This window comes from Cupressus sempervirens, chromosome 9 (assembly GCF_028749045.1).
Source record: "Cupressus sempervirens isolate cs-2001-9-10 chromosome 9, ASM2874904v1, whole genome shotgun sequence".
NCBI lineage: Eukaryota > Viridiplantae > Streptophyta > Pinopsida > Cupressales > Cupressaceae > Cupressus > Cupressus sempervirens.
In genome coordinates, this window is record NC_143126.1 from 535,784,254 (window position 1) to 535,809,571 (window position 25,318).

Consider the following 25,318-nt stretch of genomic DNA (forward strand, 5'->3'; position numbering starts at 1 on the left):
TGCAAAGGTGTCATGCAAATAAGGCCAAAGAATGTCATTCAACATTAAAGAATAGTCCTTGTAATGTGTCATGGCTGCAACAAATAAATTTGCGTCACTGTAAAAAATAAAGCGGGATAGGATAACATGCAATGTTAACCTACCATAAAAATTACATAGTTGATCTACATGGAATAAATTTGATTTTCCCCCAGAAGAGATGCAAGTTGTCGATGTAGATCTTTATTTGAATATGGACAACCCAGATGCTATGAAAATCTCCCCAACAGATTAATAAAACACAATTGTAGATCAAGATCTTCCTTTTATAACAATAGACAATTGAGATGCACCAAAAAATACCCACAAGATTCATCCAGATCCAATAGCCATCGTATCTTTGCAAGAGCAAAGGGTGGCAACATGAAAATATAAGAACCATCTAATTAAAAAACAACCCAACATAAGAAGAATCCACCACATGGACGAAATTAGTTGGTCAGCACGTTTCCAAATGCATGGTTGAAGAGACAACAATAATTTCAAATTTTCATGGAAGCCAAAAGTGAGACTTTCTGAAATGGTGAAAATGGTTAAAGTGAAATATTAACACTGACAAAAAATGCATGTTAATTTGCAACTTGGCAAATGAAGCAAATTGAGTTCAATCAATCGAAGAACAAATTGAACTAGCTCAATCAATGAAGGAACCAAAGCAACTTGGTTCATGAAGAGACCGAGTTAACATGAAATGTTAACCCCAACCAAATTGCATGTTAGCCCATAGAAAAGGATCTAGCCCATTGAATATTTCTCTAATTGGTTATCAATGATGGGATGAATGGGGGGGGGGAATGGCCAACATTCTTGGTGACTTAAAGGGGATGCTTACCTGCTAAGCATAGATCAGTGGCCTTAAGATATTCATTGGGCATGGCATCACTACCAAGAATTGACGCATTATCCCACTTGCACTTCACAAAATTTTGTAACCAACAAAAAACAAAACAGCTTCAGGGGAGCTCCAAAAAGCTCTAGAACATGGAGAAAATGTGCTCGTACACTTCTTGGAAAGATGAAAACTCCTACTCTACTATGTACAAGTATTTACAATGCAAAAAATCAAACAAAGCCATTGACTAGCTTATTGAAATAGCTTCTCTTCCTCACAAGTTGATTTATTGTTCCATGCATAAGGGCAATCAAGTGAATCAACAAGTATGACAAGCATATTGCTGCAAGCATATTGCTGCATGGAACACCTTCCTCCCAATGCTGAAAATAATGAAGCTTTACAGCACTAAGGCATTACCTTGTGAAGCAAAACATACTTACTCCTCTTTGTGATCTTCATCATCATGCTCAAGTGTAAGCATGACCAAGGGAAACTTGTTGATTCGTTGCAAAGCTAGATGCCTGATGGAGCATCCTCTTGATGGAATTAGGTCTAAGCAATCAGTCTTGACCACATTGTTATGCTCTACAACCTTGGTATCCTATTGTTTTGGAAGTGGCTCCTCCTCTTATGAAGAACTAATCTCCACATCTTCTTCATGTTGCTCATGAACCACCTCCTTGGGAGCTACTGGCATGGTGTGGCTCTCCACTTGTTGATGCTGCAACTCATGATCTTTTAGTGAAGGAGCAAATTTCTTGATATCCATGGATGAGAAAAATAATTCCACCTCATCCCAAAAATTTTCTTCATCAGAGTCCTCTTGCTCTACTATAGTAAAATGCATAGGTTGAGGGGCAACCACATGCATATCAACATACTCCTCCTCAAGGACATAGATATCCTTGAGGCTCTCTTCTCCATCCTCCACATCATTAAGGACTGTCTACTACAACAAATGGTCTTCTTCCTTCTTCAGTAGCAGACCCTTGCCTTCTTGTAAAGGCTTAAAAGCCATGATTTTTTCCTCAAGACAAGGAAAACCTTTTCTTCTTTTTCTTCCTCAAAAAAAGAGGGAAGCTCTTCAAATAAGAGGATTGGATCCTCTTCCTTTGGCTCAATAGCTACCTCTTTTCTCTCCTCAATAGGTTGTAACTCCTCCTATGGCAACTTTGTTGGCTTTGTTTTACTCTCCCAAAATTCTATGGCTAGACCATCAGGAGTCCATACAACTAGTCCAGCCTCAAAGAGTGAGATGGTGATGGTAATGGAAGGCTCATGGGGCCATATTTTTTGCATAGGGAGTGGATAAGTTACAACAGTAGGTTCTTGTAATGGAGGGGGCTTCTTGAAGCTTGGGATGACAAATCTTGGAGAAGGGGTTGCCTCTATTACTTTGATCTAAAAATGAGCTAGTTGTAGCCTCATTTCCTCCTCTTTTGCTGCAAGAACTTGCATAGAAAGTCTCTCCTCAATGTATCTTTATTTCTCCCTCTCTTCTTGTTGTTGTTGGAGATAGGCCTGGTATACCATCTCCTCTAACTGTCTCTCAATCTCTTGTTTTCTTTTAATCTCATCAAGTTGCCTATCACTGGCCAGCAAGTGCTCATCTTGTTCATGAAACCTCCAGTCCATCTTCCTTTGGAACTGTAACAACATATCTTCAATTTTTTTATATAGAGATGTTGGTGCTAGAGGAGTAGGTGTAGGAGGGTAGTAATAGTTTTGAGCAGATTAGCTATAAACAACTTGAGGTTGAGATTGAAAATGACAATATGAGGGCTAAGGAATAGCATTGTCATGATATGGAGAGAAGAGTAGTCATTTCTATAAAATGGGTCCATGGTTAGAGCTTCATAAAAACTACAATTTCATAGAAAACTTGAAAATCACAAAAAGATCAAGAATTATCTTTACATACTAGCATTGTTTTTTGTTGAAACTAGTAGATGTGTACTCGAGTCACCATGGTGTTTGATGAAATGCCTCCAAAGCTTGATGGCACTAAGAATAATACCCAAATTCTCAATGCATAAAGATTAGATGGTTCCAGAGGACTTGTTTATCTGAAATTGATTGTCCCACCGAGCATGTCAAAAATTGTTGACACAAAAGTTTGCACCCTTGCTTGAGGTATGACCCTCAAGAGACCTTGTGTAACATGGAAGCAACCTCCAAGTGTGGGACTTGCACTCTGAGGCTGAATCTCTAAAGAAGGTCAGCTTCCTTACAATCAGAGACACCTACACTACTGTTGGGAAGTAAAAGGGAGAAGGAGAATTGAAAGAAATTGTAGAAATGAGATGGGGGTGATGCACCAAGATTGAAACTTGGTTAAACCTGCACTTACACAAAACATGAATGGAAAGCCCAAATACACAGATATCAACTCAAATCTACCCTTTCAAAATTTACATGAAGGTAAAACCAATGAAATCTTGTAAGGAAACAAGTTCACAAGACAACATTCAGTAGCGAGCTACACATAGCATGCAAACATGAAAGAATAAAAGAGAAATAACTCATATAAGGCAACAACTTGCACAATTTATCAGACTAATAAGATAAGGTAAAGATGATATTTTCATTCATATAAGGCAAAAGAAGTTACAATAATAGAGCACAAGGTTGCTATCATGAACCAGAGAAGAACCCAGAAAAAGTATTTACAACTGCCTTTTAAAGAGTTCATGCATAACTCTGATTTAACCATGAAGTTAAAATCCCAACCAAGGTTGACTCAAGTTGTAGAGAGTAGAAATAAATGAATATCAAAAATAAATCTGATCTTGAAATCAATCTGTTGTAATGAAGTGACAGGAAGGGCAAAGCAAATGTACCTAGCCGTAAGAAATCAAATCCCATGAGATTTGATCATTACAATCAATAAAGAGGCATGGAGATGCAAAGATGTCATGTAAGCAAGGCCAAAGAATGTTAATAGTCCTTGTAACATGTCATGGCCACAACAAATAAATTTGTGCCAATATAAAAAAATGCAGGATTGGATAACATGCAATGTTAACCCACCGCAAAAATTACAGAGTTGACCAATGTGGAATAAATTTGATTTCCCCCTAGAAGAGATGTGAGTCATTGATGTAGATCTTCATTTGAATATGGAAGACTTAGATGCTATGAAAATATCCCCAACAAATGAATAAAACATAATCATAGATCAAGATCTTCCTTTTATAAGCACGAATGGCTAAGATGCACTAAAAAATATGAACAAGATGCTTCTAGATCCAACAACCATCGTATATGATTAAAAAACAACTTGGTACAAGAAGAATCCACATGGAAGAAATCAGTTGGTCAACACATTTCCAAATGCACAGTTGAAGAGACAACAACAATTTCACAATTTCATGGAAGCCAAAAGTGAGACTTTCTGAGATAGCAAAAATGGTTCACACAAAATGTTAACCCAGGCAAAAAATGCCTATTAACCCACAACTTGACAAATGAGGGAAACCAAGTTCACTTGGTCAAAGAACAAACTGAACTAGCTCGATCAATGAAGGAACTAAGCCAACTTGGTTCATGAAGAGATTGAGTTAACATGGAATGTTAACCCCAACCAAATCACATGTTAACCCATAGAAAAGGATCTAGCCCATTGAATATTTCTATAATCGATTATCAATGATGGGCTAAATGGGGGGCAAAAATGGCCAACAGTTATCATGTAAAAGAAAAGAATCAAAGGGAGAGATTTGTATAAGAGCAAGAGGGAGAGTTTGATGAGGCAAAGTCTAAAGATAAAATGATAGAGGAAGAACCTCAGAGGGAGTTCTCATGGATGAAGAATCAAAATGAAACTAAGGATATTATAAAATCTTACAAATAATTTTGTTGCTCTAAAGTTTTCTGTGCATAATGACACGTTGTGTTGCCATCAATGCCAAAGAGGAAGATTATTGAAAATAATTATTCAATTGTATTTTGTGATTGATGTTACACAAATATCACACTCTAATTGAGCACAACCAATGTCAGTTGAGCTCATTCGAGCACTATAGAAGACTCTAGTATCAGTCAAGAAAAATTCAATAGGAATTGAGTTCAGTTGGTCATCAAAGGAAGTTAGTGTAAACCGAGTTAGGTCGGTCAATAAAGAGAATTAATATTAACTAAGTTGGGTCGGTTATCAAAGAAATTTTTGTATTAACTGAGTGAATAGTCCAGTTTTAGTCGACTATCAGCAAATTATTATTGTTAATTAATTAGTTAATACAAGCCAACTTATTGGATGTTAAATTCTTTTATGAAAATATATTCAAGCTGAATTGACATTGAGTTTCATATATATGAAAGGTCAAATTATGGATTGAAAAAAAAGTAATTTTAACAATCTGAAAGAAGCGAAATAAGAAGGATGTTTGATTAAGGGCATAATGTCTAAGGGGCTAAAAAGAATATTTTGATCAGGAAGGATCAAGAGGATAAACCAGAACAATTATCTAAATACGTAAAGTTAGTTGCTTCATCAATCAGGTCAATCATTGTTACTCTCTAACAATTGTAGCAATAAAGAAATCTCATAATAGAGTTGGCTTAATAGTCATTTTGTAAATCCTCTAACAAGGTGACATTTCTAATTGAAGTGTCTGAAGACCTCTAACAAGGTCACTCCTAATAGGATGATTCAAATCCTCTAATAGGGTCACACTTAATTATGTGTTTTGTAACCTTTAACAAGGTTGGCTCCTAACAGGGTTCACTTCAGAAGAGTGAAAAGTTGTAACTAGTTACATTGGCGGTTTTTCCAAATTGGGTTTCCACTTTAAATCTTGGTGTCTCATGTGTTCATGTTATTTTCTTAATGCTTTATGTTTATGCAACTAAGTTACTAAAGTTCAATACAGATTAATATCTTAAGTTTGCTTTTTTAATCGAGTTATAGTGAATCTCTAGTTCTAACTGAGCAAGGATTTGGTTTACTAAGTAAGGAGTTTGTATTGACATCTAAGGGACTTGGAATTGTGTTTGTGGTAACTCATTCACCCCTCCCCTCTCAGTTACTCATTACATTTCCAATAGTTACCCTAGGAGGGATTTAACAAAAAATAAAAAAGGTGTATTTCCTCGAGATGGAGAAGTATCACTGATACGCATAGAGGATTTAGCAAAAACAAAAAAGAAGAAGATATTTTCCCTCAAGATGGAGAGATATCACTTATACCCATAGAGGATTTAGAAAATTTACATGTGTTACCCATATGTATGAGTTTGTAATGCCCCGCTTGGGAATCCAAGAGAATAAAACCTAACATGTTACAATGTTTACTAAACTATTTTTTTTTTAAAGTTTAAACAACATCAAGATAACATTAATGCGGAAGCAATATGAACATACACATCAAATACACATATGTAAATATAGATACAGTTTCAATTCCTCAAGAGTTCCTTTACGTTGAGTCACATTTAATAATTTTAAATTAATTAGTTTAAGTTCCAAGTACAATGTCTCAAGATTATAAAGAAGTAACAGATACATAATCGCATAAGCAAAGCATAAGTATATCTAATACAATGAAAGTACATCCACTAAATAACATCCACTGCACATGTCGCAGGGTATGTGAGAATAGATACAATACATCGTAATACCTGATCACATATATATATACATCATCTGAAAAGAAGTCTCTGAGATAAGAAATAAGAATGATAAAGGTACATTTTCTGCAATGAACATCCAATAGCTGGCAATGTGAAGGGGGACCCAAATGGTAAGAAAACACTACCTCCCGACCACGTGGTTACCTAGTTAGGCTTCCACTCCCACCGTGCAGGGAAGATAATGAACGATCCACATACGGCTAATCAAACACAAAACATTCCTAGGCAAGGTACCTCTAATAGCCAAAACTACCTCAAAGGTAACACATGCTACTCAAGAAGATAAAATAATCCAGAAGGAAAGAACACTCGATCCAAAATCGACACCACATAACCAAACATCATGCACAAACCAAGTATAAACCAAATACCAAGATCATAAGATAAAGTCAACGAAAGATAATCATCTCAAGTCAAAAGCCACATGTCAAAAGCACAACATCATGAAACACCAATCATCATCAATGAAGGTATATATATCCACAATAAACACATCCGACAATAGATACGCCACCAACAATAAGTACACCACAAGAGGTACACAAATCTACAGAGATCTATAGAGGAGACTCAGGCTACATACTAAGGAGTGTCATCACATGGCTGCTTGAGTTACCCTGGACTGATCTCTTAAGAGACCCCAGACCCTCAAGCGTTGAGTTACCCTAGGCTGGTTACTCTGAACCCCGGACCCTCAACATCACACATATGGAAACTAGAGAGCCCTCTCAAGAAGACGAGGCACTCATCTCATTCCCATCCTTAGTCTATACAAGCACTAAAGGCATGGGTAGATCAAACATCTCTAACTTATCTTTTTAGTGTGTTTTCCCCCCAAAAGTTTTAATTACTAGATTATCACTTATTACATAACTTGCATTAGGTTACCCTGGTACTAACCACTTTGGGTCACTTATTAATAATTAATAATATATTAATATAATTGTAAATTATAATTAAATTTATTAAAAGATTTAAATTTTAATGATTAATTAAATGTTAATTATCTAGTTATTTTATAAATAACTAATAATTAGCTTTATTAAATTTGATTTCATTGAAAGGGGGTAATTTTGTATTTTATTTGAACATAGAAATGGGTTAATTAAAAAGGGGTAATTGCAAAAAAAAACTTAGTTACTTGAAACATAGGTTAAACTGGAAACTGGAACCTTACATTTAATTCAACCAAACTATGAAACTGTATTGTTTTGCTTATACTGTTTATGCTTTGAGATTTTGGTGTGAATTAGATGTCGACCAGTCTAGGATGTACACCAGAGGTTTGTGAGTTTTTTGTTATACTATTTTTGTGGTTGGATGTCATGTTATGTCTGGTAGTTGGAAGTTATATTTATGAGGTTTACTTTATGAAGCATCTATGTGTACTTGGGTGGGAGAACCATCTTGTTTTTGGGTTGCCTTTTTAGGAACCGAGTTTGATCATTGTGAGTGTTGTGGTATGGGACACAACTGTGTTTTTATGTGCTTAGGAGAGGTTTTCTAGGTACGTGACTTGGGAGTGGCTTGCATAGGGGTCCAGGACCCAAAGTGGTTAGTACTAGGGTAACCTAATGCAAGTTATGTAATAAGTGATAATCTAGTAATTAAAACTTTTGGGGGGAAAACACACTAAAAAGATAAGTTAGAGATGTTTGATCTACCCATGCCTTTAGTGCTTGTATAGACTAAGGATGGGAATGAGATGAGTGCCTCGTCTTCTTGAGAGGGCTCTCTAGTTTCCATATGTGTGATGTTGAGGGTCTGGGGTTCAGAGTAACCAGCCTAGGGTAACTCAACGCTTGAGGGTCTGGGGTCTCTTAAGAGATCAGTCCAGGGTAACTCAAGCAGCCATGTGATGATACTCCTTAGTATGTAGCCTGAGTCTCCTCTATAGATCTCTGTAGATTTGTGTACCTCTTGTGGTGTACTTATTGTTGGTGGTGTATCTATTGTCGGATGTGTTTATTGTGGATATATATACCTTCATTGATGATGATTGGTGTTTCATGATGTTGTGCTTTTGACATGTGGCTTTTGACTTGAGATGATTATCTTTCGTTGACTTTATCTTATGATCTTGGTATTTGGTTTATACTTGGTTTGTGCATGTATGTCCATATTGCTTCCGCATTAATGTTATCTTGATGTTGTTTAAACTTCAAAAAAAAAAATAGTTCAGTAAACATTGTAACATGTTAGGTTTATTTCTCTTGGGTTCCCGAGCGGGGCGTTACAGAGTTTTACCATAAGTTCTTGTGTGTGCAAAAGAGACATGAAGCCAAAATGCATAGATTTGAGGGTGACCTATAAATTATACCCAACAAACAAGGCTAAAGTAATCCAAGCCATGCTTAGAATTTATATTTGTGCTTCATGAAAACTATGTACAAAGAGGGCATATATATGCCCCCCTCCTTAGGATGAGTATGTAGCCATAGACATCGTAAGGAAGAGAATCAAGGATAACTACTTCTATTAATAAGGAGATATCCTTTATCAAAAATGCATGCCATCAACTTAGTAAAGAGTGTGGACTCTTATAAGATAAGGATATAAATAAGTTATGAAAGGATGTGTTGCGAATGAGAAGAGATCCTTGAAAGGAAGATATCTTATATACAAGAAATCTACCTTCAAGAGGAATCTCATGAAAAAAGATAAAACTTCCAAGAAGAATAAGGATGCATTTATTTAGCCCCCTATCTAGAGGTGGAATAAGGATACTTGGAAGAAGGATGACAAGAATTAGAGCACATAGTAAGGGTAATTGAATACAGTGACCATAGTTTTGCAAATAAAGAAGAGGTGGTGATTAAAAACATGCACCTCTTGTATGAAAGAGATTCATGATCGAGACACCATTCCTTATAAGAAAAGAATGTCACATAATGAAAAAATGTCATTGTACTAAGGAAATCCAATCCTTAGACAAAGAAAGATAAATAATGTACTAAGGAACCTTTCCCCCAAAGCATGAGACAAGAAAGGAAAACTATGGTACGATTATATAACAAACTCTTGAAAAATATAAATATGAATCGTGAGCAATAACCAATAGCCACGTACAAAACACAAACATGTCATATCCAACAAGAAGAGTTATGTAATAATACAACACCATATATTATTAAAGCAATAAAAATCATAGGATACCCAACTCTAAACAACATAAAGTATTAGAAAAGATATGACATCTGAAGTAAACTATAGATGATTATCAAATAAGAAACATTACTACCCAAGTTATAAAAAGATATTTTCTAGGCAATAGATGCACGATCTTGCATGTAACAAAGATTTTGATAGCCAAGGATAAGAATGTACCATAGAATAATGTCATCTATAGAGAAATGAAGGAGGAAGATGAAAGTATACCACATTATTCCTACCTAGTTATCATGAATAACGAGGGGATGATAGACCCTTGAGAGAATAAAAGGAAAGAAAATCCAATATATAATAAGAGATTCTATTATAACAAAGATGCACTCACAAGCATAAGATTGTACTTACTAGGATGCTAATCCATAAGTAACACAATAAATGCATGTAAGAGAAAATATCAAATTATAAGATAATGCAAGTTAATAAAGGATATTGGAAAAGATAAGAGAAGAAGCATCACATTATACCTCCCTAAGTGGTTTCAACTTATACTAGACATGTGATTTCAAGAAAACATGAGATTGCACTTGGGATGTTAGTCCGCAAGTAATCACAATAAATGAATATAAGAAAACATGTCATATTGTAAAAGGAAACTAAGTCAACAATGGAGAAAATGTATCTTATGATATATATAGAAAGAGGAAATAAGGCCTTATCCCCCAAGTGAAGAAATAAGGGGAATAACTATTATGTTACTCACACTAGGACAAAGAGCCCCCAAAATATAGGCTAGCAATGTCTTGTAGCTAGAAGCAACATAATAGGGATGTGGATGCATCAAATAAAATGATCATGAAAAATAAATCACTCAACATTGCAATTCATATGAGATATAACACAAGCAATGAACTAAAAAGAAGGATGAAGCATAGATAAGAATATATAAATAAGATCTCTTAGGTGTTATTAGATGAAAATGTAAAGAGAAGCATTGAATATGAATATACTCATCAAATAAAGGTGTTTGATGCACAAGGTCAAGGATGGAGAATGCTGGTATGAAATATAGGGGTTCCCAATCTTTAAGAGTTGAGAAACTACTCATAGGGTCAATGTGAATATGATCCTTACAATCTAAATTTGAGTTGGTAAAAATAACGTCTTAAGAATCATCTTTTTCAACAAGACCTAGATTTTAGTAAGATATGTTGAGAGGAAGATAATCAAATGTGTGGTCTCTATTTGTTAGGCATGCTTAGGAGGAGGATAGAAAAAACTCATAAAGGCCACATGTATAGAAGGTATATCAATTAAATACATGGAAAGAGGTTGATCATGTAAATGTGTCTCACAAGGAAAGAAATATTCCATGTCCTTATCTAAGGGTTCATCCCAATTAGGCGAATCATCCAAGGAGGGAGTAAAACATGCATTAGAAGAGGATTTTCACTAGGAAGAGAGTAGTCAATATTTCTATCCAAGGGCTCATCCCAAATAGTAGCACTGTCAAGGTTAGGAACATCAATAAAGGTTGATCAATATCATCTTAAGAAGATGAGCCTCAATAAAAGAACACATTGAAGCCTCATCGTATGTATAAAATAGAATGGCTTTAAGATCATGACGGTAATTTGAAAACAAAGATAACAACCCCTATGAAAGGAAATGTAATCTAAAAATGAACTAGATGCAAAAAAAATTGTATTTTCAAAATAAGTATATGAAATGCAATCTATATGAAGATAATGCAAAAGGATAGCTAAATACCACCAATGTAAGCAATAATAGGTCTAGATACACCAAAATCTAACATACGAAGACAGAGAATGCAAATTAGATTAGTTATGACCCAAAGGAAGAAGGGTGCTAATACTAAATTTGAATTATAAAGGGGAATGCAATATAAGGAAATGTATTATTTGGCCCTTGGTAGGACAATGTGAATGTGAAATTGAACTAATTGCTTAAATAATGTAAATCTAGATGTTATGTGAACATAATTAGCACAATTAAGATATAGATCCAGGGTAAAGATATGGAAGGAAAGGGTAAAGATATGGAAGGAAATAAAATATAAAAGACTCACCTTAAAATGCACAGAGGAAGATGTATTTTAGCTCCAAAACTCGCAAATCTAAACTATTTTTGAATAGCTATTCACAAATCTTGGAATAAAATGACTTAAGGAACAAAACCAAAAATCTCTCCAAAAATAAAGACTAAAGGACTAGGTCGACCTGGGAAGATGTACTACAACCAGGCTAACGTGGTTCGGTGATCTAAAATTAATTCTCCAGGAAGCTCCCGAAAAGTAGCTTCTAGATCTGCAAGCCTTTCACTGATATCTTACTAATCAACACATAAATGAAGGGTTTTGTGGTTGGCATTTGATGAGGATTTGCCTTGGACAAGCCCTAGGTCAAGGCATTAACCATAAATTGAAATATAAATAATAAGGGAAATGCTTGCATGTAGTAGGTTTGAATAATATCAAGTGAAAGATACAATTACCTTCAAAGATGTAAATGACTTTGACATGTCATAAAGTATGTAAATGTAATAGCCTTGACTCAAAGAAACCATAAAGAAATCAAAGAAGCCAAAACCTCATGTATGGAAATGTATGTGATATGCCATGGATGAAGAATGCGGATGGATTGGAATGAGGGATCTTCTCCTTAGAGCCAAACTCCACTACCACCTTGAAGGAAGAAGCTTGATGTAAGAAGGAGATACTTAGACTTGAATGCTTGAAGATGCTTTCTCGAAGAAGAATGCCTTCAATACTTTCTTTTGAAGATGGGGTAACTTGAGAATGAGATATGAAAATGAAGCCCCCAAGCCTCCTTTAATACTAGTTTTTAGGTGGGAAAAAAAATCAAGCTGACAAGGGAAGTAATTAAACTAATTGGAAAAATCAAGGACTTTTGGGCCCTAAACCCCACAATCATCAGGGACTAGGTCAACTTGGGTCAGCTTGGTTCTAGTAGAGAGGTTAGAAATGCCATAAAAAGTGCTAAGAAGTGGTGCAGATGAAATTGAAAGATAGTGAAATGAATAGGAGATATGGTCAAAAGGGTATCAAAATGATGCCTAGAAGACCATGTCGGAAAGAAAGAGATGACAAGGAAGAGTTAAATGGAAGAGGAGAGGAGAAAATGAGACTGAAACCACACTAAGGAGGGCTAAAAGGTGTCAAAATAAAGTGCATCCATTTAAAGATAGTACAATATATATAATGCTTTTGGGATTCTTTAATCAGGTTTAATTATGGAAATCATGATCAAGCTTTACGAGCCATCAAATCAATCTACCTTTAATGGGCATGTAACATGTATCATTATCAAAGACATGTTTCTATCAACCAATATTCTTGTTACAAGGGCAATTTATTGAATATTTGGTAAAGAGTTCAACTTTAATTTAGATAGATACATAGTTCCTACTGATATCACATCTATGTTTGTAGCTATGGTTCAATTAGTAGAAGCAAAAAAGTTCAATCGAACTTCGATACAAAAGACTTTTCAAGAATACATGTTTTTAGGTGATCTTGAAAAGGATTTGATCGATATTAGTAAAAATTGTATGATTCATAGGCCATGTAATTATGATATTAACATGTTGGGAAGAAATATTATTCCTCTATTTACCATTGTATATACTAAAGATTGTAAGGTATTCAACAAATGGAAATCTGTTGTCGAAAGAAATGTGGACTTCCTAATGTATTTTCTTCATGTCAGATACCCTCCTGGGTATGATTGGAAATATATGTCTATGAGGGAGGATCAAGTTGGCCTATGGGAAGACATCTAAAATATCAACCTTGAATAAATAAAGCCAAATAATCCTTAAGATGAATTATAGGATTCTAATATCTATTCCCAATAAATCTAGTCTATATTGCTTTCTTCTAATGTAAAAAAATAGAATGATTAAAGATCATTTTCAAGTATCTAAGTTCAATATAAAATATTGATATAATTAAAGATTTTATTTGAATTTGGAAAGTCTCATAGAAAAAGGTGACTTAAATAGAAAATAGAAAATAATTTCTTGTATTTAATTTGTATACAAAATAAGCTAATAAATGAATTTCTATATATTTCGTTGCTAGATTCACTTTTCTAACAACTTGATCTTAGTCTAATTTAAGTTGTAGGAAATAAACAAGGATATCTAAAAAGCAAGGCTATAATATGGAAATCAAAGTCATGAGTCAAAATATTAAATCATCACAGAAATTTTTGCAAAGGCTATATTAAGGACTATTCACTTCAGAGCTTTAGTGTCAAAAAAGATGGAATTCTAGTTTATTTTTCCAGGGCCTCATGACCTTTTAGCTATCAAAATAAATAAATAAGCTTAACAAAATTTAATGAACTTAATTTATCAAGTTAAAACCTGATCTAAATCCCCACTTAATATGATATAAATTTAATCTACTTAATTTATTAAGTTAAAATTATTATTAAATTTTAAATTTAGTGTAATTTAAATTTAATAACATAAAGTAAATTAAAAATTTAAATTACATTAAACATGGACTTGAAATAAACTAAGTTCACTATATTTAAAATTTAAAACAAATTTAAATTTTCTATAAAATTTAAATCATTTAAAGTTTTAAACTTCATAGATAAAAACTCCCACAATGTTTAAAATAAAGACTTTTTTTCATCATTTATAATATAATATTTGTTTAGGGGAAATTGGAAGTGCTTCAATAGGAAGTAAGCCTCCATTTTTCATACTAAAGTATTCAAAATGTATGTATAGGGAAAGGGAGAATCTCCAAATACTATTCCCTTTTTAATCCAAATTAGATTAGCAAGGCCCAAAAGGAAGGGATATCGATACTGAATTTGAACTATGAAAAGGAATACAATATAGGGAAATACTCTCTTTGGCTTGTGTGTGATAACGTGCATGCAAAATTAAATTAATTAATCAAGCAATGTAAATCTAGATGTCAATTGTTTACAATCAGTCCGATTAACATACATAATTATACTAATTTTATAAATTGAAATGAAAGATAGAAGACTCACAATTAGTTGTGTTTTAGCTTTAAAAGTGGGATCCACATTTGTAATTGAAGATTTGACAATAAAGAACCCCTAAAATTGATTTGTTGGTCAAGGAGCAGAGAACAGGTCGATTTGGTGGTAATTGTTACAAAATGATTACAATATCACCGTGTTCTCGAGGCACTGTAACAAGGTTGACCCAAATTCATCAAAAAGCTTTTAGAGAGTTATTTCCAAATCTGTAATCACAATTTTATTTTCATGGTCTTGCACACATTAAACATAGGTCTTTGTCATTGGGTGGATGAGGGCTTGCCTTGGTCAAGCCCTATATTGAGGAATCAACCTTAAATTGAGAAATTTAAATGCATGTAAATATAGGATATCTCTACAAGTTGAAATGGAACTAACATAACTACATCATGAAGTCATGGATGTAAATGTGCATCAATGAAGAAGATGATGAATGCTTTGATATAGATCTCATCCCTTAATGACAAACAATATGCTAGATATTGAAGAGGAAATGCTCACAAAGAATTCTACAATGCTTAATGAAAAATTATTTTCTTGAATGCTTGAATGCCTTGAATTCTTGAATACCTTGATCTCAAAGTGTAAGTGTATCTTGCATGTATGTGAGATCTAAAAAATGAAGTCCCCAAGTCTCCTTATATGCTAGTTTTTAGGTGAGAAAATAATACAAGCCAATTGAAGAGTGAGAGTTAACAATTTAGAACATTGAGACTTTTTGCGCCTCAAGCCCCATAATCACTAGGGAAGAGGTTGATCTGGGTTGACCTCTTCTGGTCTAGGTTAACCTAGGGTTGATTTGTTCCTAGAGAGGGGAGAAGACATGCCTTAGAAAGCTCAGGAGGAATATAGATGGATTCAAGAAAAGGTGGAAGAAAATAGGAGAAAGAGGGCATCAAGTACATATCCATCCATGGTCCAAGAAGTCACTATGAAACAAGTGCTAAAAGGTCTTAAAAAATGGGTGTGTCCATTTGAAGACAATATATTTAGCTCCCATTGTAGCGAGAGAACTAGTTTCCTCAAACTCATGGTAAAGTAGATCAAAAGAAAATAAATGATCTTATTGTGACTTGGGAGATAGAAATCATCAAGCCCCCAAGAGACTTGAGTCTTGATCATATCCAAAATCACAATAAGAGAGATGACACTACAAAAAAGGGTATAGTTACTTTCCCAATAAGATTTGTGTGCTTTGTTGTGAACCACACAAGGAGAACAAAAATAAAAGAGAAATAGGGGGAATTTTTGTAAAGGAGATGGCATTGAAAGGTCTAGCAAGTGTGTGTGGTATGTAGTGAATCCATTGAAGATGAATTGAATGGTCTAGAAAGTGTGTGTGACATGCTAGTCAATCGATAGAAGGATCCAACTTCAAGGGAACCCCATGTCCCAAAAAGAAAAATTGAAAAAAATGACCCAAACATAAGGATGTGTGTGTCCTTAAGGGATTAGAAGAAAAAAATACTAGGCTTCCCAAACTAACAATAGTCCAAAGCAAGATCGAAAGCAAGGATTGCGCCTCCCAAAATCTTAGTAGTTTAGAGAGATATCTAAAGTGACTAGACCCTTATGAACTATAAATAGTTGAAGAAAACTAATAGTGCACAACAAGAGATGAAGGAAGAGATTAAGCAACCAAAAATCATACAAGTGGACAAGGATAAAGTACTCTAAACCATACTCAAAATCCATATTTGCTACTCCATGACCAAAAGGATGAGTAGAGTGTATGCCCCCACATTAAATTGATTGCAAACACCTTAATGAGATAAATGGCTTTTATGGAAGTATACATGCATCCACTAAGAGTGTTTCCACTTTGAGATGCCCCCAAAAGGAAGAACATATCAAGAGAAATGAATGCAAATCATAAAGAGAGAACATGAAGGGATCTATCAACTTTGAGATCAGTATGATCATATGATAATATGTAATGTTATTTCTGTTGGAAATATATATTATAGGCTAAGTTACTGAGAGGGGAGGGGTGAATCAGTAACTAAGAAAACTTAATCCTTATTTACCAATTAATCCTTCATGTGTAATATGATCTAATGGCATGCATGAGAAACTGAAAACATTAAACATTCATAACACTTTGACAAAAAATTTGGTTACCCAAAAACCTTCCAAATAGAAAGTAAAACTGGGGTAGGGATGATACCCACAAGCTTTAGTACTACAATATAAAGTTGGCCTGTTAAGGCTTACAATGATCACTTCTAACGATCTGCCTTGTTAGGAGCTATAAGGATTGCTAGGTCCACCTTGCAAAAGGATTTACAAACATACAATAAAGTATGCACTCAGTAAAGAGATTTACAAAAGACTATTAAGTCTATCATGTGAAAGGATTTAACTAATCCACCTGTTAGGATGAAACTGTGGATGATCTATGATCTGCAACTTGGTTTGTTGAATGAGACTCCTTTGAGTGTAATAATCACCTTGTTGTGATAGATAAATCTTTGTTGCTCCTTATACTGCTTGTAGCCTTGTATTTTGCACTTCTGCTCTTCTCTACTTGTTACATTACTTCCATACTATATTTTGGATGTGATACAATTTATTACATATATACCAATCTAATTTACAAATATAAAAAGTTGGCTACATTACAAGTTTGCACAAAATACACAAAGTCAGCCCAAAATACAAGAATATGGGTTTTGAAGACTAGCTTGGTGAGGTTCTGATACTCAGCATCCACAGTTAATGCTCGACATCATCATGCATTCGGTAGACGTAGAAGCTCGATCCATACTGATCACTTCCAAGTAGTCTGCACTGGTGACTGGGTGAATACTTGTGAAACTCGACATATAAATTGAATCACTTGATTCATACTACATGGCTCGGTAAATGCTATCACTATGAGCTCGATATAAACTGAATCACTTGGTTAACACTTAGTGGCTCGGTCAACACTAGATTCACATTACTGTAGCTGCAAACTTGGAAAGTACTGCATAACTTAGTTTGCACTGAGGAACTTGGTAAACCTTATGCAACTTAGTTTACATTGTTAGTCACCATTATGGTAGCAACAGCTCGACACAAACTGAATATTGTCCTTTGGATTCGGCAGCAACTATAGAACTTGGTAGAGACTGAAATGCTTGGTTATTTGTACAATATGCTCGATAGATACTTATAATCTAAATAAGTGTGTGTCACTAATAAAAAACATGATTGTAATGTCAACAATCTCCCCCTTTGGAATTAGTGACAAAAACACTTATCAGTCAAAACTGAATCAAAAAATATTGTTTATTCATCACCTTGTGTCTCCAACTTGGTAGAGTACTCTGTTTTTGAGATTTTTCAAAATTGTTTTTGTAGAAACTGTATTCCTAAGTATTTGTCCATATATAATGCTCCCCCATACATATATAATATACTTTACATCATTTTACATTTGATATACATATTTTTTCCCCCTTTATGTATACTCCTTTTCTACAATATACATCTTCTCCCCCATTTTGACATTAATGCCAAAGATGTAAGCTATAGACTATACAATAATGCCAAAATGTGACAAGAAATCTAAATGTACCTTTAAAATTAGTGCCATTGTCTTGTCCCAGTTTTCTTGCAACACCTTGCATGTGTGCAATGCAATTTGAACTTCTGCTAAAAGTTTTATCATATGATCAACAATTGAGAATTTGTTATCATGGATGAGCATTTTGGCATGTGCAATATGTTTATGCAATGCATCCATGTTTGGGAGAATATGCCTTGAATGTCTACCAATGTAGCTCTTATTCTGGCTTCTTCTCTTAGCAATTATGCTTGCATATCAGTTAAGAATATGATCTTTGAGTACTGGGCAGAGCTATAACTCGGGTCAAAATGCAGTTGATGTGCACTTGCCTGCAAATCTTCATCAATATTTGACAATTTATCTTTTATTTCTTTGGTGAAAATTGATGTATCACAAAGTTTACAGAATAATGTAGTCACATTGTTGCAAGTGGTCTCCAATAAGCCTAGAATAGTAGATAGCTCTACTTGATGAATAGCAATATTTTGAGAAATAAGTTCCAAATTCTCAAACTTCTTCTTAGCTCTGCAACAATTTGTCTTGTCCATTCAAATCTTTGTTGAATTTGTGGATTGCCTTTGCTAAATTTATCAAAATTGGTTGAGAAGTGTCAACCTCTGTATTTAGTGCCCAAGTTAAAATATTCTTTACATCTTCAATTATTTGAAACTCTTTATTTCTTTCTTCTCTAAGCCTCTTTTGCTTGGCTTTCTTCTAAAGAAGTTCTCTGAATGTTTGCATTTGATCAGGGTTAATATTGGAGATGTCCCAGTTTAGAATAACAATCTCCTCATCAAGATCAATTTCTTCTTCTTTCTCTTTGCCTTTACTCAAATTTTTTTTACTCGGTTGAGACTTGGTCTCAACTGTCCTTGTACTTATTGTTTGCATGCTAGGAATGGAAACAATGGTAGAGATAGTAGGACTAGATGAAAAAATAGATACTGCACTTATCGTTGGTAGCATTTCCTATCACATGTTCAATGTCATTTATTAATATAAGACAAGTGTTGAATCTCAAAGTAAGCTTTTCTTCATTCTTCTTTAATAATTCTTTTACTTCCTTATCATTCAAACTCAACATGAGTTTCCTTAGGGTCTGCTCATATATGTCTTTAGCAGTTTTCATAGCATTCTCCCATCTTGACTTGATCTTCTCTATTAGAGCACTCAGAATCTGTTGAACAAGCTGGTCTAGGGAGTATTTCCACTTACCCATTTTAGACATTATCAGGTCTTCTATTTGCTTTTGTTCCTCTGCAGTTCTAGTCTCATACTTTAGTGATTTGAAATTTGTTATGCCGACTCCTAAGTCCATTTCTTTCAATTTTTCCTAAAAGGTGGGTGGAGGTCTTCTAAAGATCACATCTCATCCTTCTTTATCAAGTTTTTTCCTTGATGCCCTTCTTGTGAATACAACAATAGATGGTTTGGGAGGGTTGGTTATTATAACCTTGCCTTTCTTCTTTACTGGATCTTCTTCCTTCAATTTCTCTTCACCTTCTGCTTCACCTTCCTCAATGTCTTCTCCTTTGCCTTCAATCAACAAAAGAGTGGAGTTGGTTTTCAATTTTGCAATTCTCTTCTTCCCTTTGTTGACTACCTAAGGGAGTTTTATTTCAAGTTCTATTTTGGCCTTTGCTTCATCATAGGTTCCAAAGTATGCAACATTAGGGTTAACAGGTTCATTAATCAGTGCTTCAATAATGTCCTGGTTTCATCAATGTTAACCTCATAACCTAGAGGCTTAACCCATACAATTCTCAGTCTAACTGCCTTAATATATACTTTGACACTATCAACCATGAAACAAACATCATATTTGTAATCATCAACAAGTTTCTTGGGTATCCTAAATCTATTATTCATTTTATCCTTGAATGCATCAAATTAATTGTCCATAATACTTACATAGTGTTCTCCCATTTCAGCTATATATTCATTAATCTGATAAATAATAGGTACATCCTTCCTCCATATGACTGTACCTTTAGATGGGAAGAACTTTTGCACATAGAAAAATAGACAAGTTAAGAGTGAATTGAACTTACAAGGAATTTTCTTTGAAGTTCTTGTACTCTCCATGTTCTTATTGAACTGGTTCAACATCAACTCGGCAAGGTCAAGTGACATGTTATTCTTGACCACTTTGTATGAGAGATCCACTGCTTTGCATGATACATTGTTAAGTCTGCTCGAGTTGTATATCTTATGTGCAATTACATGAATACTAAAATTCAATTCCATATTTGTAACACAACTGATCTTCATTCTCCTTCCATCCCACTTGGCAAGGGTTTTCTTTTCAAGCTTGACCCAACTTAGGGTTTTGGTCCTTTTGGCTTTTTTCAACATAGGAAGACTAGCGATCCTATGGATCATCTTCTTGGTTATCAAAATAGGTTGTTCTAACCATAACTGACCATTATGCACATGACTGAGAATGAATCTTATCCATTTGATCTAGAAATCCTATGGCATATGTGGGATGTGAGTTAAACCTTTCGCTTCAATGTGTTGATGCTCAAGTTTTAACACGTCACTCACACACAGCTTCTCAAGGGTTTCATCCATTTCCAATGTTCCAATATCTTGAATCACACAACAAAAATGTGAATGAATGTCATTGATCAACAATACCTTTGGTGGTATTTACAATTGAGCTCTACTATGATTTAGGTCTTCTGCAATGGCAAGACACAACTTAAAGTCTGGTGCCTTCCATTCCATGCCTCAAACTAGCATATCTAATCCTTTCTTTGATTTGTTGCTAGTGGATTCTATTTCACTTGGTAGGGTTTTGAGAAAACATGAAAATCTCCAATAGTGATTTACTTAGATTGCTTGGATGCTCAAAAATCTCTTTGCACAAATAGCTTTATAAAATTCGCGATGACAAATGACTTCAACTTCACCCTTTTATCAAGATTTCACCTTTCAATCGCCATAAATGCCTAGTATGATTATTCGTTTAAATGACAGACTGCCATCCACTTTGCTTGTATTGAATGCTCGGTAGAGTCATCCATAACTCAGTTTTCATACAAAACTTAGTTACTCCTGACCTTGCTCGGCAAGGTCTCATGATTTGACCTTACTCGGTAAGGACTATAACCCGACCTCACTTGGTAATGGCTTACATCTTTGAATGCTTAGTGATCCCTTTGCATCTTGAATGCTGATATGGATCTTTCATTCTACTAACTAGAACTGGTGTGAGATTTATTCTTCAGAATCCTAGTCCCAATTCTCCTTGAGAGATCAAGTAGAAATACTTGAGTCACCTAATTCTTGAGTGACATGATCATAATTGCTTAAACTTGCATTTTCAAAAGATTTTGGAATCCATTATTGTCTCATCTGCTTTCTGATATTATCAGCTTTTGCCTTCTTTTCATCTTCAATCTTCTAGTAATCATACAATTCTTAGCAAGATGACCAAGTTCTGTTAGATAAAACATCTTTTGGTGGTGTCTATTGTCCTCACGTGATGTTTTACACAATTCATTCAAATGTGTCCAAATTATCCATAGTAATGACATCTGCACTAAGTGTTATAGTCCCAACCAAATATAGATTTTGCAATTTGTTTTGTTGGGTTCAATATCTTAGTTTTGCATTTTGATGATTTTTGCCCATGTTTCTTGCATTTGTGACATTTTCCTTCAAATTTAGGTTTCTCTTTGCATTCATTATCTCCATGACCATGTTGATTGAAGTTGTAGTATTTTCCATTGAATTTAGCTTTCCCATTGCTCCAACATTTTTTTGATGTATGTCCAATCTTACCATAGTGACTGCAAGTAGGTCTTTGATTCTTTTGAGCTTTGTGCTTGGATGTTTCACCTTCTTTTGTATATCTAATTCCTACTTTTCCTTTTTGTCTGAAATGACTTTGCTCATTCAATTGATTCATGTCTGCTTGAGATTTCATCATCCTCTCATTGGTTTTCTTTTCAATGTTTAGTTCATTCAACAATATTTCATTTTTTAATCTTAGATTCATGATTTCTTCATTTGCATTGGCGAGCCGATTAATGAAACATTCTTGTTGAAGGGATAAATGTTGAATTTCATTATTCTTTCCTTCTATTTCTTCTTTTATCTTGTTTTTCTCTTCTATGACTTCACATAGTCATACTGACTGAATTACTTGCTCTCTTTTTAGTTTTCTTACTTCTTCTTGAAGTGAACCATTCTTTTCTAATAGTTCTTTAATTTCTTCATTGGCTTCATCTAGATTGCTTGTTGAATAGATGTCTTTAATTCCTTCTTCAATGTAGAGATGGTCATTCATCTAGATTGCAAGATCTTTTTTTCTTTCCAGAGATTGAGAGAGTTGCTCCTTTGCTTTCTTGAGTTGTGCAATGCCAATTCCAAATCCAGCTTCTCATTGTCAATAGCCTTGTCAAGTCTGAATACCTCCATAGCCTTTGATCTTTTCTCAAGTTGTTAAACTTTTCTCTAAGAACCACAAATCTCTGATACCAATTGTTGGAAATATATATGATAGGCTAAGTTACTAAGAGGAGAGAGGTGAATGAGTAACTAAGAAAACTTAATCCTTATTTTCCAATTAATCCTTCATGTGTAATCTGATCTAGTTGCATGCATGAGAAATTGAAAACATTAAACATTCATAACATTTTGACACACAATTTGGTGACCCATAAACCTTCCAAATAGAAAGTAAAATTGGGGTGGGGATGATACCCACAAGCTTTAGTACTGCAGTATAAAGTTGGCCTGTTAAGGCTTACAATGATCACTTCTGATGATCTGCCCTGTTAGGAGCTATAAGGACTACTAGGTCCACCTTGCAAAAGGATTTACAAACATATAATAAAGTATGCACTTGGTAAAGAGATTTACAAAAGACTATTAAGTCTACCTTGTGAAATGATTTAACTAATCCACTTGTTAGGATGAAATAGTGGCTAATCTCTGATCTATAACTTGGTTTGATGAATGAGATCTCTTTGAGTGTAATGATCACCTTGTTGTGATAAATAAATCTTTGTTGCTCCTTATACTACTTGTAGCCTTGTATTTCACACTTTTTCTCTTCTATGCTTGTTACATTGCTTCCATACTATATATTGGATGTGATACAATACATTACATATATACCAATCTAATTTACAAATAAAAAAAGTTGGCTGTAATGCCCTGCCAAGGGATCTAAAGAATCTCACTAAGTTTACCGAACAATTTTTTTTTTTAAACATGAAAGTAAAACTATACACAACACTAGCGGAAGCAATAGTAACATCCAACTGAAAATAACATAACATAACATAACAATTACATTCTTTAAAGATCCCTTAACATTGAATTACTTCTAATCATAACTTATTCATCTAACATTACATCCTTAACAATGAAATAGCAAGGATACATCCAATGTTCTTAAACCATATACAAGTGTACATTTTAAATTGCTCAATCATCCACTGTACATATCACAAGGTATGAAAAAGCTTAAACAATAATCATCCATGTAAATAAAGTACATCATCACCCAATATTAATCCATGATGCAATTAAAAGTAAACAAAACCATAAACATTACATGATACATCATCATCATGAAGATATACACATCCATCATAAAAGATAACCATGTATCACAAAACATAACTAACTAAGTGCACGGTTCCTCCCAACCGTAAATAGCATCATTAGACCATCATGGATCCTAGCCATCCCTCCGTGCGTAACATTCCAAAGCACCGAAGAGATCATCGGCTATTAACATAGTAGGAATGTCACTCCTAAAAAACATCCTACTAACATGCAAGGTAAAGCATAACTTGTCATCAACTAACATATGCAAATCATCAATACAAGAACATACCAGTAAATACATCCATCATAGGGTATATCGTCTACCATAATGATCCAAGAACAGAATGAAGACAAATACCAATCAAGAACACTCCAGCCATGGTGTCTCAATGGATCTCAAATGATAAGAGTGATAAAAAACACTACCACCCGACCTCGTGGAACCTAAATGGTCCACTCCCACCGTGCTGAGGAGATAATCTCAAGTCCCAAACAGGATATCATAACCACATAGCATAAATCTCTACAAGTCCAGGAATCCTAAAAGTATACTAACTCAAAGGTTCCATCACACAAAATTGACATCTAATTCCCAGAGGCACACAATGACATGTAGGAAACCTACTCTGCAAGCAGAAAAGTGTCATCGCATTTATCTCGTACAAGTTACCCTGGCAGTTAGCTAAACTCCACGGGTCCATACAGATCTCATGCGGCCACTAGTATCCTCTCATACTAACGAGGCATACTATGGAATGCAAGGTCGCAACCATGCGTTCTCACTACTCCCATCCTAGCCTGTACAAGCGCTCAAGGCATGGGCGAGAACATCCAAAACAATTATCTTTTTAGGTTCATTTAATCCCAATTTAGTGTGTAAATGTTATCACTTATTAACCAAACTTACAATGAGTTACCCTGGCAGCCACTTAGGGCCCCGACCCCCATTGCAAGCCACTTCCCGACACTACAAATAGATTACCTACCCTAATGCTCATGGAATCATAAATCACCACAGTCCTGTACAAGCGACTATAAAGAAAATCCAAAAGATAATCCATAAAAAGAATCATCAAATATCCACAATATAAGCATCAAATATCCATAATAAGAATCATCAAATCTCCAAGATAAGAACCATAAAAAATCTCCATGATAAAATCATCAAATATGCATAAAAGCATCAAATCTCCATGAGCAACATCCATAGAAAATCATGACCACAACAGTTCTCTATTGGCAACTGAAGGCATCACTGATAATCATAAGTATCCATTGGTTCTCAATAACCAAAATAAATCATCACATCCATTGGTTCTCAACAAGCAACCAATAATAGCTCAAAATCATACTGATAGAAGACTCCAAAATGGTTGAGTCAAACATGTCACAACATAAAATCTTCAAGAAATAAATCCACATATCAGTCCCATCATGGCGACTAGAAAGTAATCCAAGGATAACTGATCGATGACTCAAAAATGATTAGCTCAAGTTTCTCAGATACATATACAT